Source organism: Meleagris gallopavo, chromosome 1 (genome assembly GCF_905368555.1).
Source record: "Meleagris gallopavo chromosome 1, MGAL_WU_HG_1.1, whole genome shotgun sequence".
Taxonomy (NCBI): Eukaryota; Metazoa; Chordata; class Aves; order Galliformes; family Phasianidae; genus Meleagris; species Meleagris gallopavo.
This window is the reverse complement of record NC_139404.1, coordinates 123,280,924-123,296,696: the sequence shown is the minus strand read 5'-3', so window position 1 is coordinate 123,296,696 and position 15,773 is coordinate 123,280,924. Positions and strand designations below refer to the sequence as shown.

General features: G+C 46.4%; 1 protein-coding gene across 5 annotated transcripts in view; it reads left to right on the top strand.

Annotated features, from left to right (window-relative positions):
* The first annotated feature begins 9,431 nt into the window (after window positions 1–9,431).
* TBL1X (transducin beta like 1 X-linked) overlaps window positions 9,432–15,773 on the top strand; it is a 197,631-nt gene continuing 191,289 nt past the window's right edge. For 2 of the 5 annotated variants that reach the window (XM_085212629.1, XM_085212608.1), the window contains exon 1: window positions 9,433–9,572. The gene's annotated coding sequence lies outside the window, so the exon portion shown is untranslated. Of the gene's footprint in view, window positions 9,573–10,097; window positions 10,236–15,773 lie in introns of those variants that run through there. The other 3 variants (XM_085212619.1, XM_085212611.1, XM_085212638.1) reach the window with 3 other exon arrangements.

The following is a 15,773-nucleotide window of genomic DNA, read 5'->3' as shown; positions in this document are numbered from 1 at the left end:
GGTGATGAGTGGTTTCAGGCAGGACCAGTATTCTTCAGCATCTTCATCAGTGGCATAAACAGTGGGATTGAGTGTACTCTCAGCCAGTTTGCTGGTGACACCAAGGTGAGTGGTGCAGTTGATATGAGAGAGGGAAGTATGTCATCCAAAGGGACATTCAGAAGCTTGAGAAGAGGGCACATGTGAACTCAATGATTCCAAATGAAAAGTGGGTTGGGGCAATCCCAGACTTGTACAGACAGAGAGAACTCATTGAGAGCAGCAGTGCAGAGAAGGACTTTGGGGTTCTGACAGGGGTTTGGAACTGGATTATCTTTAAGGTCCCTTCCAACCTAAACCATTCTACGATTCTATGAAGTATGTATGTGTGTATCAGTATGTTTGTTGATGATGCATATACATAAATATCCATTTGTGGTTGTGAATCTCCAAATAATACAGAAAAATAAGTAATTTCATGTCTTTGTTTTGGCTTATAAATCTCATAGTTGCATTTGCTTTTTTACAGTAATTTATAGACATAGCAAAAGAAAATAACAAGCAAAGTTAACATATATCATACCAGAAAGATTTAGACAATCTGTGTCTTTGTGAGCAATCAGGAAGCTTCCCTCACAGCTCATCCTTATGGGAGGCAAGCTGTTTAGATTCTCGTGGCACTGGGTGAAGGAAAGAGATAAAAAGTAATTAAATTCTATTTAGTGACCATACTCCAGCTGCACATGGTCAGATGGCTCTAGATTGCAGATAAATCTTTCTAGCTGAGCTACTCATTACTGAAACCACAGAAAATATAAACACTACGGAGCGCAACTGTAGACTGTTATTGAAACTACACAATATCTGAAAACCTTGTAGCTCTTCTCACTTCCAGCTAAGTCCAAGTTCAGCTTAAGGATGGGGATTTGTAAAACTGAGACCTAAAAACACCCCATCTTTTCTCTGTCTTGAAAGTTACAGAGTAATACTCCTACTTTAATCTTGAAGCTGATTCTGCAAATGCTTAGTGCTGAAATTAGATGCTATGTTATTTGATGAGTTTTTAATCATAGTATTTCTTTCTTACAAGCAATCTTTGTATTACGTATTTTTTGTAGGTACTTTTACCTAACATAATATCAGCATCTGGCCTCCTTCAAGTTCTAATCGGGAAACAAGTGACCGAACATACAGAAACATCACAAGTATGTAAAGACACCGCCACTGTTCTTATCACAGAGAGCTGAACCTAAACTTATTAACATATAGAAATGGAAAACACAGTAGTTAGTGGTACAGTAGAAAAACCAGAAAAATATTTCAATAGATGTTGACTTTCCATCTAACTTTTCTTTCAAAGGCATTTCTGATGATATACACAATGGCTGTTTTCAATTCAAAGTTTTTCTTTAAAACAAACAAACAAACATAAAAACAGAGTAAGCTTAATAGCTATGCACCCAAGAGTACTTTCAGTTCCACTCTTGGTATATTTATGAAAATTTTGGGCTCACCTCACATATCTTGGTTGTGTTCTTTCCATTCTTTCATGTCTGACAAAGCTCAAGACATCATTTATATAAGTTAGAATTGGATGGGTACTGTCCTCTAAAAGAAACAGAAAAAAATCAGGGCTGAAGAGCTAATTCTATTCTACGGACAACTAAGAAACAATTTTATAAAGAAGAACTCTAAATAAATGCCTTAGAATATTTCAGTTGGACCTCACAGATTTGTATTACTTGCTAGAAAACAATGATGTAATTTAAATGAAAAGTTTAAAAATCTTGAAAATAAAGTAACAGGAGAGTTTGCTGTAAAAAGTACAGAACACTATATTCTGTTACATTTCCCCTTTTTATCAATAAAAGAAATTTAAAAGCCAGTAGCCTACACTGAGCCTATTACATAAAGGAATCATAAGCAACTGCAGCTCATGAAAATATTGCCAGTCACAAATTTACCATGACATAATGCAGAGGAAGCTGTAGTTTGAAGTCAAAGCTGTCAAGACTGATTTTGGAAGTCTCAGAATTCATAGTTAAACTTAGCCACGTTAGCAGACGCTCAAGGAAGATGTCTGAGGGGCATACAGGAACTACCTCATTTCTACTGTCTTTCCTAACTGGTGCTTTTAATTCCAACATTAAAGGAGATGCTGAAATAAGTGAGAAAAAAAAAAAAATCAACGCTGTAGAATTTGATAAAACTGTAGAATCTGTTTGATGAGGGGAGTGTAGCAAATATATGCGACCTCAGGCTAATACAGTTTTCGTATTGGAACAGGAGAGGAGAGGAGAGGAGAGGAGAGGAGAGGAGAGGAGAGGAGAGGAGAGGAGAGGAGAGGAGAGGAGAGGAGAGGAGAGGAGAGGAGAGGAGAGGAGAGGAGAGGAGAGGAGAGGAGAGGAGAGGAGAGGAGAGGAGAGGAGAGGAGGTCTGACTCATCAACCTTTTACTAGCTAAAGAGGCTTCTGATATTACATGTTTCTTTGAATATTCTTTCTTGGATAAAGTCCTTGAGAAAACTTTTGGCATGTGAAAAGAAACCCCAACCCCAGCTTCGGATAAATACCTTTGTTTTATTTAAAGCTATTCCTATTTTAAGTGAAAAGACAGTGACTTTGCAAGCACCTGTAGAAATAATGTGTGTGCAAATTCAGAAGGCAAAGTAAACTTTCTCTGCTGTCAGAATATTGTGCGTTACTGGAAATGTGTGTTAAACACACTGACAGTTAATTAGTTAGCCAACCAGACATTTGGCTCTTCAAAAATACCACTTCTCAGAAGCCTGTTTTTGAAGATCTTAAGAGTAGAAATTGCCATTGCCACAGTTTATTCTTAGCATATAAAATCATAATATGGGCCACAGCACTTCCTAGTGTTCTTTGAAACTCAGTAGCTGTGCTTGAGCTAACAATCCAGTTAAAGATCCACATCATTTTCTTCATTCATAACACCATTTGGTTGGTTTTCTCTAATTTTAAAAAACTTTGTTTGCTACTTCGTCTTTAACATCCAGCTGTAGATTCTCCCCACAGCTGCATGATAGATTGAAAAGTCCTCTGTTAGTTCTTTTCCCACGCGTCGGTTCTTCTAAATGGTTAAGTTACTTCATTGATAAGTTAAACAGATCACTATCTTTGAAAATAAGCCATTTTCCAATCCTTCAGTCATTATCAGTACTCTTCTGTGCAGTCTCTCCAATTTATCATCATCCCTCTTGAAGCGCAGATAATCGAATGGGACTACTTTAGGAGTAGTCGCACCAGTGCCAAACACAGAGACAGTACAGCCTCTGTTCTCCCTCCTTACATTTCCCTTTTTGGGTATCCAGAAATCACAGCCGTTCTTTTGGCCATGGCATCACACGAGGCACTCCCATTCAGTTAGTTTTGTGCCACCATTAGCATCGCTTATATGAGCTTCTCAGAATCGCTCACCCTCCTATTCATGGTTCCTAAAAATGGTAGTTTGCATCTAGAAATGATGTAGCATACCTTGCATGCTTAAGTAGCTACAGGGACTGTAAAGAAAAATAAGCCATTTTAGAATTCTTGAACCCAAAATTTTGCAGTTGGCAAGGGAAGCAACCCATATGTCCTGCATTTCAGAACAGTGAGTCATGCTTTGAATCCTGAGTGATCCCACTGAATTAAGAGGAACCTTTAAAAGTGTAAAATATTATACCATGTAATGTCAGTAGAAACAGGGAATTATCTCTGACTTCATCTAGGGCAGTTTTAGTTTGAATCAGGTCTGCACTTCTGAAATGAATCTCCTGATTCTCCCTGTCTGCCTTACTTTGGTACACACACAGCAGAGTGATTTCTAAGCATGAGAACTGAGTTTCCTCTGGGATGAAGCTAAGCCAGCAGATGTGCCTTGGGAGCATGCCCCAGGCCCTCCAGCTGACAGGCAGGCAATCTGCTCAACCAGCCCCAGGCCCGAGGTGCATCTGGAGGCTGATTTTAGTGCAATGCAGATGTTTGGCCCCTGCAAGCACTGTTTCATCTTCGCACCTGCACCAACCTACATGCTCGTTTAAGCATAGCCACTCTGGTTGCATGAAACTCATTTGCTTGCTCCTCTGTGTGCACTGGACCTGTCTTGAGGGTTTCCTGATAAATTCTTCACGGGGCTGCTCCTGTACTCTGTGTTAACAAGAGCCCTTCAGGAAGATATGGAGTTCTCCACTGGCAGGCATAAGGCTCCTACCTGTCTTGAGCTACTTGGAGAAGCTCTTGGTGTGACTAACAAATCTTGGGGATGGGATACCATTCAGAGAGACCTAGAGAGGCTCGAGCAGTGGGCTCAGGTGAACTTCATGAGGTCTGACAAATCCAAGTGCCAGGTCTTGCACCTGGGTTGAGGCAACCCCCACTAGCAATACAAGCTGGAGGATGAAAGGGTTGAGTGCAGCCCTGCCAAAAAGGACTTGGAGGTACTGGTGGATAGAAAGCTGGATGTGAGCCAGCAATGTGTCCTCACAGCCCAAATAGCCAACTATACCCTGGGCAGCATCAAAAAAAGCGTGGCCAGCAGTTCGATGAAGGTGATCCTGTCCCTCTACTTTGTACTGGTGAGACTTCTTCTGGAGATGTAGAGTCCTCAGTACAGGAGAGACATGGACATGTTTGGAACACATCCAGAGGAGGGCCAAAAATGGTCCAAAGGATGGTACACCTCCCTTACAAGGACAGGCTGAGAGAGCTGGGGCTGTTCAGCCTGGAGAAGAGAATGCTCTGAGGTGACCTGATAGCAGCCTTGGAAATGGTTTTAAGTTGAAGGAGGGAAGATTTAGGTTGCATGTCGGGAAAATTCTTTACCAAGAGAGTGGTGAAATGCTGGAACAGGCTGCCCAGAGAGGCTGTGGATGCCCTATCCCTAGAGGTGTTCAAGGCCAGGTTGGATGGGGCCCTGGCCAGCCTAGCCTAGTATTAAATGTGGAGGTTGATCACCCTGCCTGTAGCAAGGGGTTGGAGATTCATGATCCATGAGGTCCTGTCCAACCTGGGCTATTCTGTGATTCTGTGATTCTGTAAAGGGGGCTGTAAGAAGGAAGGGCAAAAACTCTTTAGCAGGGTCTGCTGTGATAGGACAAGAAGAAATAGTTTCAAACTAAAAAAGGGGAGATTTGTACTGGATAAAAGGAAGAAGTTTTTTACAGTGAGGGTGGTGAGGCACTGGTACAGATTGCTCAGAGAGGTGGTGGAAGCCCCATCCTTGGAGACACTCAAGGTCAGGCTGAATGGGGCTGTGAGCTCCTGATCAAGTTGTAGGTGTGCCTGTTCATTGCAGGGGTGTTGGACTAGATGGCCTTTAAGGGTTCATTCCAACTCAAACAATTCTATGATTCTATGATAAGTGAGCCAGAGCCACTCCTAATTTCAGAACTAATGTACTTCCAGAGTACCTGGGCAGCCCAGGGAGATTATACAAGACTAACATCCCTCAAATTCACAACACAGCTTGGCATCCCTGCAGGAGATCTGATCCTCATAATTCTTGAGGCTTTTCACTCTCTGCAGGCAGTTCCTGTTTAGAAGTTCTTTCTCTTCTAGAACTTTTCATAGGAAGGAGAAAGGCTTGAAACCATGAACTGTCCCACATGCCATTCAAGCACAGCTGGGGCCATGCAACACTTTGCAGATGAGGGAGGGCAAGGGAAGAGATGATCACCCCTCTGTTCTCTATATCCTAGACTGGCAAGAGGCCAAAATGTCTCTAAAAGTAAATGAGAGCAACATAAAAAATATCTGTTCCATCTGGGTATCCTAAGGGACCCATATAGCTAGCTCAGCCCATCGTGTCAGCCCACTAAAATAGATCAGAGGAGCAGAGATTACATACATCAGAGTTTCTGATTTATTTTATCTTAAGTAATAACAATTACGCAGGTTCTACATAGTAAACAATACATTCCATATAGTAAAGAACAATATTTCCCTAACTTATTCAGCAAATTTCACCTTGGAAGAATCACTGAATACATTCTTATCTTCTATACAGAAGCAAAAATATTCTTGGCTTAATATTCTGTGGCCTCATATACAATGTGCCTGAGCAGTGGAAGATGTGCATTGATCATGTAACGGCACAGGCGAGAAACTATGAACCGTGTGTCCCAGTCTGAGACTTCAGCAGAGTAATAGCAGCAGAACTGCTGTCAGAATTGATTAGATTTCTACCAGATTAGATCTAATTCCTGTCCAAAGAATCTAGATCTTCACATTGCAAAAAGGTGGATGAAAAATATCACTGGAGAGTGCAGGTGTCACGAGCCACATGAAACAAACTACAGATAGAAAAGGGATAGGAAAAAAAGATTTTGCTCTCTCCATGAAAATAAGAAACATGTTGGTTGTTCTGACTTCCAAAAGCTTTGTGACTAGGTCTCCCACTTTGCTTTTTGGTTTATTTTCTGCTTCAGATTGAAAGAAACATGATGATTATAGAATATCTTTTCTCATGTCCATGAATCTCACAAATAACATTGTTCTTCTCAAGGTCTGATTGCACACGTCCTCATCAATTAAGCAAAAACTTTCAGTCTAGTCCAAAGAAAACTATGAAGTAATATGTGAAGAAAAAATATTAATGACAGTGTCAATTCCTGACAATATCTGAGTCAATCAGAATTTCCATTTAAAATTGAAACTCTTGGTATTAACAAATGGCTGAACGAGAAACCTTTTGATGCTGTGGAGCTCACGAGTGACTCTGTGAGAACATTTATCTGAAAAAACTACTGTAAAGATGCTCACAAAATAGGAATCAAGTCTTGCCTATGTACTAAATAATAATAATAGTAGTAACAATGTGCTAAAGTCTTTCCTTTCGCACCACAAATTTTCTTGTGGGACAAACCATAACAGGAAAATTAAGTGTGCTACAAGAGTAGTGCCTGATACTGCATTTCAGTGCATAGAATACCTCCATATTTCAATACAAAAATTACATGTTGCTGCTGTATACACAGGCTGAAGCTCCAGTTCAGTTTTCACTATCACATAAAATGTTTTTACTACTAATTCTCTTTAAAACACCATTAGATCACATATTTTACAGTTCATAACAAGAGCAAATTATCTCTATTTTGGACATTTCTACAAAGAGAACATTTTACCTACAGCCATATTAGCGCAGAACCACTTACTTCTAAATGACTCATTCAGGGGAACTTACTTTCATTTGTACAGTCAGAGGACAGAAAACCACAGTGTGGGGGAAAATATAGTTAGAAACATTAAAAACACAACGCGTCCTGAGGAAGCAGAAAAAAAATAACAATGACTTTAATCTTTTAAAATGCAAAATATCCCATTATCCCTGCAGTAGGCCAGCCACTAGCCCTTGACTGTGGTTGCTTCGGGGTCAGGTTTCCATGTCGATGATGAGGTAAGACACCACACCTCCTGCTCCCTGCATTAGACACTGGGGGAGCACAGCACTGCTGCCAGCTGCCCTCCCTGCACCGCCAGTTATGAAACAGAAGAAAAAAGACTCTTAAAGTCTGGGGGGGGTTCTTTTATAGCGGGTGGATTCAGGATCTTCTGTCGCACAAAGGCTGACATTTTCTGAACAGCCACAGCAGTGATTCACTCTTCTTTTACTGTAGCATCCCTTTTATAGGGTTGGTTTTTTCATTGTCATTGGAAAAAAAAACAAGTCTTTCTCCTCAGCTCTGTGCTGCTGCCCTTTGCCAAGCTTGAAAAACACCACTTCCTTGACAGATCTCACTTTACAATCTGGCTGTGCATTACATTTAGCCCCTTCCCTCCAGAGGCTGCCCTCAGGCTTCTAGGCCGCACAGGCTGCCAGGATGCGGGTGGCTGTGCCCAGCCCTGCAGTGCCCTACTCTTAGAGGCCACGCAGCCCTCCGCTCCCCAGGGTGAGACCCCAGACACACAGTTCAGAGGCTGCGCAAGGTCAAGCCTGCGGGACTGTGGCTCACAGCTGCAGCCACCCAATAGGCCTCAGCGAGAGCCTCGCTCGGGCTCCCCACAGCTGCTCTCCTGCTGCAGGTGGGGGAGCAGCATCAGGCTGCTGCCAGGCGGTCCCCTCACCGCAGGGCCACGCGTGGTGCTGCTGGTGCCTCTGCTCATGGCCACTGTGGGTGTGTTTGGCCTAAGGGAGTTAGAACAAAGCAAGCAGACTGGTCGCAGGAGCTGAAAGTTGGATACAGGGTAGGCCTGGGGTGGTTTGTTTGTTTACACTGTTGGGTAATAAAACCCTAGAAACCTGATACAGTTTTTGCTATTGAAAATCAAACAGTGGCTCATCGGGAATGAGAAAGAACGTGCCGGCGTGAGCTCTGAGAGCAGCACGGAGCCACCCCGGCCCACAGCAGCACCCAGCCGTGCCCAGGTGTGGCTCAGCACACAGCCCGGTGCCCGCAGAACCATCCCTGCTCGGCTGCCTCTGCCGACGCCAAATTTTTCCATAGAGGCAGCAACACAGTGGCTTCGGGGCCAAAACCCCGGGACCACGCTGCAGGGCTGGAGCCAGACTGAACCCACCGGCGAGGGAAGGTCAGCCGGGAACGGAACCCGCTCGTGCAGCTCTGGGTGCTGCCGGCCCCGGCCCTCGAGCTGCCAGCGGCCCCGCCAACGCGATGGCGGGGGATGGGATGGGATGGGATGGGATGGGATGAGATGGGGGAGCGCGACGGGGATTGAAGTGCGCAGCTACTCGGCGCCGGGCGGTAAAGCGGCGGCGGCGCGGCGATGATGTCAGCGTGTTATTTACTTTGCAGCGCAGGTGACCGAGCAAGGCGAAGGGAGGCTCGCTTCGCCGAGCGCTGACCCGCCAGGCGGAAACAACGCCCGGCGGCGGCTGAGGGGGGAGGGGCGGTCGCACGGCGCGGCGGCCGCGTTGCATCATTCATTCCGCGGGCACAGCGGGTGTGCGCCCGCAGTCGAGCGGCTCCGCGCCCGTTCCCGTGCACGCACGCACCCCGCACCCCGGCGCGCGTTTACACCTTCCCCTCGGCTTAGGGTCGCGGCCCTCCGTCGGTGGCGGCGGCTGCAGCGCCCGGGGCCGGGGCTCGCCCGGTCACGGCGGCGGGGAGCCGAAGGGGTGGGGGGAGGGGAGGTTTCCTCCGCGTGTGCGCGGCGTGGGAGCGGCGCTCCGCGTGGGAGCGCGGCGCGGGGGTTCCCCCAGGGCGGCCGGCGGGCAGGGCAGCCCCGCACGCTGCCGGGGGCGGGGGCGCGGCCGCTCGCCCCCCCACCGGCCCTCCTCGCCCCGCCGCCCGCCCCCGTCCTTCCCGCCCGGCAGTGGCGGCGGCGGCGGGCTCCGGGCGCGGCCCGCTCCCCTCAGCGCCGCTCCCGCCGCCGCCGCGCGCCCGCGGCCGCCATTCCGCCCCAAAACTTTCCGCTCTCCCCTTCCCACTCTCCGGGACTTCCTTGTGTGCGCCGAGGGGGAGGAGGAGGCGTGCGCGGCGGCGGCGGCGCGGGGGGGTTCGCAGGCTGCTGGCGGGCTGGCCGGGACCCCGGCACCAGGAGTTGCACCATGCGCGGCAAGTGAGGGAAAGTCCGCCCCAGGCTCTCCCGCCGCCCCCGGAGCGGAGCCGCGCCCGCAGCGCCCGCGCGCAGGTGAGTGTCCGGGCGGGGAGCGCCGCTGCCCGCCGCGTTTCTGCTGGCTGCGTGCGGCCACGAGCGCCCTTCCAGCCCCGGGGCTCTGCCACCACCACCAAGTTGTGGAAACCCGGCGCGTTTCTTTCCCTCTTTTTATTTGGTTAATGCTTTCGTTTTTCTATATGCGTATAAATGTGTGTACGTTGATATGTTTTGCGGCACGACGTGCGAACCCCGGGCAGGGCACACGCGCGCGTGTGTGTATGTGTGTGTTTGTGCGCCCGCTGCCCGCGCCCACCGCCGCCGTCCGCGGGCTCAGGGAGAGGGCAGAGAGCGGGGAGCCGCGGGGCAGCGCGGTGCGGGGCAGGGGGGAGGGGAGCCCATTCATCCCGCTTTGCGGCGCGGCCGACTTGGCTCCTCAGCGTGGGTAAACAAGCGGCCTCCCCCGGGCGGGCAGCGCTCGGGGCAGGGCGCGGCGCTCCGGACCTGTTGCGCGCTCCGAGGCCGGCGGTGGGAGCGGGGAGGCACGGCGGGCACCTCCCTCCTTGCCTCCTTCTTTCCCTCCGCCCGCGGGCGTCGTCCGGCCGCGCCTCGGGGTAACGCGGCGCCGGGGTGTTCTAAAGGCTGGTGACCCCTGACCTGTTTTAACGCCGTGTCGGTGCATCGCCAGATGGACACCCGGTATAGAAAAAGAGGGGGGAAAGCGACGAAGCCACACCCTAAAAGTTAGGTTGGTGGGTCGGTTTTTGGGAGCCGGTGCTCGGGCTTGAGCGCTGCCCCAACGCGTGTCCCGCTGCTCCCCAAAGGAGCCGAGCGGTGTTCTGCCCTCGACGTGCGGTGAGCGCCGAGGGGGAGGGGAGCGGAACCGGCCTCGCTGTGTTGCACGGGAAGGGGAACGGCCGGAGTGGTGCGGCCGGAGCTGAAGCCCCCCAGTGAAAGGAGCGGCCCCGAGTGTGGAATCTGAGTTTTGAGAGCTGTGTTTGAGGCTGATGGTGTGAAAATAAATAGGTTGTGCCAGGTGGAAATCTGACCGTAGGTTCAAGAGACGCGTGGATTGAGGCACCTGGGGACACGGTTTAGTGGATGTGGTGTTGATGGGCAGGTGACTGGGCTATATGGGTTTAGATGTCTTTTTCCAACCCAAATGTTTCTATATAGCTTGTCAGTAATAAACACGAGGTCTCCACTGGTGGCAAATATAGCCCTGGATCTCCCGTCCTTTGCCTGCTGATCAGCGGTCCTCTAAGCGAGGCATGCACGATGTGCACCATCACACACCTCGCTTGCCATGTGCTCGCATGTGCTGCACGAGGCCTCTTCCTCTCCTGCACTTAGTGCACCACTGGGTACAGAGACACTGGGCAGGCTTTGGAATAACTCTATGATTGCTGGAGAACAGGGCAATGTGTCTTATGTGTTTTGGTGGCGTTTGTCCTGATCTATGTCCTGATCTGATTCTGTTTTTAACAATTACGGATAGTAATCACAGCATCTCAATGACAGTAATGGTTTTAAAAAAAAAAAAAAAAGAAAGCATGGGGTGGGAAGGATAAAAAGCACCGTGGGGGGACGATGCTGCTATGTGAACAATGCATTGAACCTTTGTTGGGCTACGTGCGATAATGGTAAAACCAGTAGAGGTTTGAGCAGAATTGTTTATCTCAGTTTAATACCTCTGGTGATCTAAGGAACAACCAGGGTTGTTTTTTCTCTCTTAAGATATGTTTTGGAACCAGAGGGATGTAAGGATTTTGCACGCTTGTGAACACTGGCAGCTACACAACTGTTCGAGTCTCGTAGGAACAAAAAAAGAAAAACTCTCTGCAAATAGTTTGTCATCTGAATGTATCCTCTGCCTTGTCCCTCTTGGTAACACCAGAGCCTGTTGTCTGTCATACTGTGGACAGTGAGTTATGTTCACTGTTATATTCAGTGAATAAAGCTCCTTGTTCATCTTTTCAGTGAGTGGCAAGTATCCTCCACGCTCTGCAAGAGGAGTACCAGAAGAGTGAAAGTCAGTTAAATTATTGATAGAGAAGGGGTACGTGCCAGCACTTCTGCTCTGCCACGTTTCCCTATTGTGGTCCTCACCTTTATTCACATATGGGCTTTTCCCATCCCCACGACAGCAGGACCAGAAATAGACCTGTTGTCCACTTCTTGGAAGAACTTCCTCAGCTGAGACCCCACTGGTGGCAGCAGTTACTGAAGGCTTCCATTCCTGAGCCTGGAGGGTATCGATGAGAACATGCTTGAGTGCAAGCGACATGTTGTTTCAGCGTTGTTTCTTGGTAGAAATATAAGTCAGCCGTGAGATGCACTTAGGATTTGGTGGTGCTCTGAACTGGGTTCAGCTCAGAGATTGGCTGGAGAACCTATCCCAGGGCTTTGTTGGCATGCTTTGGCACGTTCTTGCTATTTTCTGTTGACAGCTTTTAAAGTTCAGTGCTAGAATTCACGCTGTAGTTTGTTTTGAACTGACGTTGTTTATATTTTAGTAGTGCCAAGGGGCCCTCGTACAAATCAGGGCCGTTTGGGGAATATCCTAGATGACAGTTCTCATCTTGAAAAGGTTGTAATCAGAGTGAGAGAGACAGGAAACCTGGAAGGTGAATGGTGGAAAAAACTGACTCAGGGGAACAGCAGCTGGTGGGAGTGCTGTGTGTACTGGACAGCAGCGTGACCTCACCTGGTAGAGAGAACAGAGTTGTTGTTAGCACCTGGAGGTGCCACCACTGATGGATCAGGTTGCTCTGTGCAGCCAAGGTGCCGGCGTCCCTTGGGCTCTGCTGATGCAGGCCTCTTAATTCACAGTATTATTGTAAGTTACGTACACCAGCCTGCCTGTAAAACAAATAAGGTTTTGTAGCTCTTGAGGGCAGATTCTTTTTCATAATCTTCATTATGAGGCAAGATGGAAGTAATTTTGTAAACTCTTTTTCAGCTGCTAAATTAAACCCCGTTCCCTCTTTCCCTCCTTGCTTTTGCCTATTTTTAGTTAGGAGGAAATAGCTGACCTCTTTACAACAAGAACCCAGACCCCCTGGGTGCCATTTATAGGTTCCTACCTAATGGCCTATTTGGACAAGTTGGTTGAATATTAAACAAAAACATTGGAACTACAGCTCTGTGTAGGAATAGCAGCCTTCCCGTAAATACAAAATCTATCATTTTAATGATAGCGTTACGAATGTCTAAAGATGAAAAATGGATTTTAGGTTGGTTTTCTTTGGTAGACGTGAGAATATTTTATTCCTTCACTTATTTGTTTATTTTTTGGTGGCAGTCTGGTCATTAATATGGAATTTCATTTGAGAACGACTGATGGTGAGTTGTTTTAAAAACACAAGAAGCCTCTGGAGTGCCTAAAAAGCTAAATGGTGTCAGATAAGAATATTCAGTTCCATAAGGAAAAGTCATCCTTTCTTACCAGTTTTCATCTTGTGTAGACATCCTAGATGGAGAATCATAAATTATAGCTACTAATATTTAGTAATTACATAGAAATATAATAAAATTGCTTCTGCAAGCTTGACTGAAAGCAAACTGAACTGTGGGTATACGTTTGTTTTTGAATGTTAAGGAGCACAGTCATCTTGCATTACTTTTCTTGAGCGTGTTTGTGTTGCATTGAAGTGGCACTGATGCCTTAATATTATTGCACTGTAGCGAGGAGTGATGGATTTCTTTCTTTGCTGCTTTAGCAGAGAAGAGTGTGTGGCTGTACGTGTAGTCCCTACGCAGCCTCCATAATCCCCTCTTCAGGTCCCGTCCACCAACCCTCTGATGGTAGCTGGTTCTTCCTGTGCCTGCAGTAGAAGAGGCTTGGGTTAGGCACAGCTGGTGGCTCGACTCTTGTTTTTATCACTGCGTTGACTTTGTGCAATAATAGGGGCATCATAGTGTTTAACCCCATTTCTTGACCTTCTATGTTTGTAGTACAGGCAATCAATACGTGTCTGCTTGTCCTCTTTAAATTGGAGAGCGTGTAGAAATTCATTAATTTATATGATGTTACAATGGAATTTTTTGCTGGTAGTATTCATGCAATATAAGTCACGTCAATGTTACTGTAGCATGAAGAAGCGATTATTTCAATAGTTTAGCTAAGCATGGTGCATAAATCCAGTTTGGCTCTTCGTTGCATCTTGCTCATTTGCTCCAAGAAGTCACACAGTGCACAGAGTACCTGAACAAATCCCTGCCTCTTGATGCCGAGGCGATAAGCCTGGTGGGTGCCTTTGAGCAGGCGAGGAGCTTCATAGTGTAGAGTGATTACATATACTTATCATGACATTACTTTGTCTAATTTGGTGCCAAGTTTTATTGACTGCCTTTGGAAGGTGAAACAGGGCTTTTAAAAAAGCAGTATTCTCCACTAACGTAGCGGTTCCTCTATGCATCTCTCTGCTGCCATTCAAAACAGGGTTGTATTTACTGACCTAAATTTCATCCGACCTCCTAATTCTGAGTTACCTTTTAACCTTCAACTGTTACGTAGTGAGTTTAGAATGTTTTATCACGTGAAACCTTATTTTTTGTTAGGTGGAAAGATATGGTAACATCAGATATTATTTTATTTTTTCCCTACTGAAACACAACCTTTTTATATCTACAGTAAATTATTGATACGGCAAAGAGCACCTTTTTTTTATTATTATTATTTTTCCCCTCAAGCATTAAAAAGACTTGGAAAATACTTTTTGACGTTGTCTTTAAGAAAACAAAGAGGATTTTCTTCCGATGGATGGATTCCCTCTGTCATTCTGCAGGATAATACATTTGTTGTGCTCTTGTTTGAGGGCAGCAAACTGCCCACTGGCTGTACGTACATCTCTGGCTTCTGGGGCACTGTGCTGTGTAGCACTGTCTGCTCCTGGTGAATCTTGTCCCACTGAGCAGGGACTGCAAAACAGTCTCTGCAGATCAAGATTAAAGCCAACTCCTTACAACTTGTATTTCTGAGCAGGAGAATCTTGTGTTAGAACATCACTGGTGGGAGGATTCTGTTGCCTTGTTTCTATTAAGATGTATATGGCTGTTATTAGACATTTCGTGTTTAAAGTGTCCATGGATGTGTCTGTGCTGGTTTGAACACAGTCCAGTAGCCTACAGCAAGATCACTAGAAGGAAGTTCTTCCAAAAGAGCTGACCTTCATAGTGTGAGACCTTTCTGAAATGAAGCCTAAATATGGAGCGTTTGCCAGTCCATCCGTGCTGGTTACTTAGAACTAAGAATGACTATAACCATCCAGTAGTTTCAGTGTTGTTCAGCAGCTGCAAGTTGCTCGTTGTCTCATCAGTCTAGTCACTGCTGGCAGGGCATGTGTGCATCCAGAGATCCATTAGATTTAGGACTTCTGTTAGCATGCAGTCTCAATTGGGAGTTAACCAGTAATCAGTTTCACAAATGTTTTTTTTTTTTTTTTTTTAAATGAGCTGAGTTAATTGTCATCTTTGTGTACATACACATACACACACAAGTAGCCTTAAGGTAATTTAAAAAAAAAAAAAAAAGAAAAAAGACAGCTTTGGGGGAAAAACAAAAAAACAAACAAACAAAAAAAGGAATCGTAAGGCTGAAGAAAGGTGCAGTGTGCTCCCAAATCCTGAGGTAGGACACGCTGTGGTATCAGTGCCTGAGATGGTGCGGATCCACTGAAGTGAATGTGGGGCTGGTGTTAGGCTGGGGGAGATGCAGAGTTGCAGCACCTTTAATCGCGTGAATGCTGAAATGTCGCTAAGTCGGGAATGGATGCAGTGCCTGTATGTCCCACTGGGTGTGGGGAGGCTGCTTGGCTTAGAAGTAAAATACAAGGCCTCATCTCAAAAGAGATTGAGGCAAAATTACCCTTTTTCCTAGCACTTTTCCCAGATGGAGTTGAGCTTTGCTGACAGGGTAGGACAGAGGATCTGAGCACAGACAGTGCTGTTGGTGTTGTGGGGATTAGTTTCCAGGGATATCTATCTGGGCTTTTTACTCTTACAAAACAAACTTAACTCTTCTTGTACCCATTACGTGCATGTAGGAGTTAGACCTCTAAGAAAGGAATTTGGTTATAAAATTGATTGAAACACAGCAAATCTGATTTTTCAGGAGATACTGGTAATGCTGCCAATTACATGCATGCAACTCTCTTCCATTTTGGATTAACTTTGTTGTTTTGTTGTTTTTTTACTTTTTGAATTGAGTGTTGTCTTTTTTTAAGCCTCTGTGGC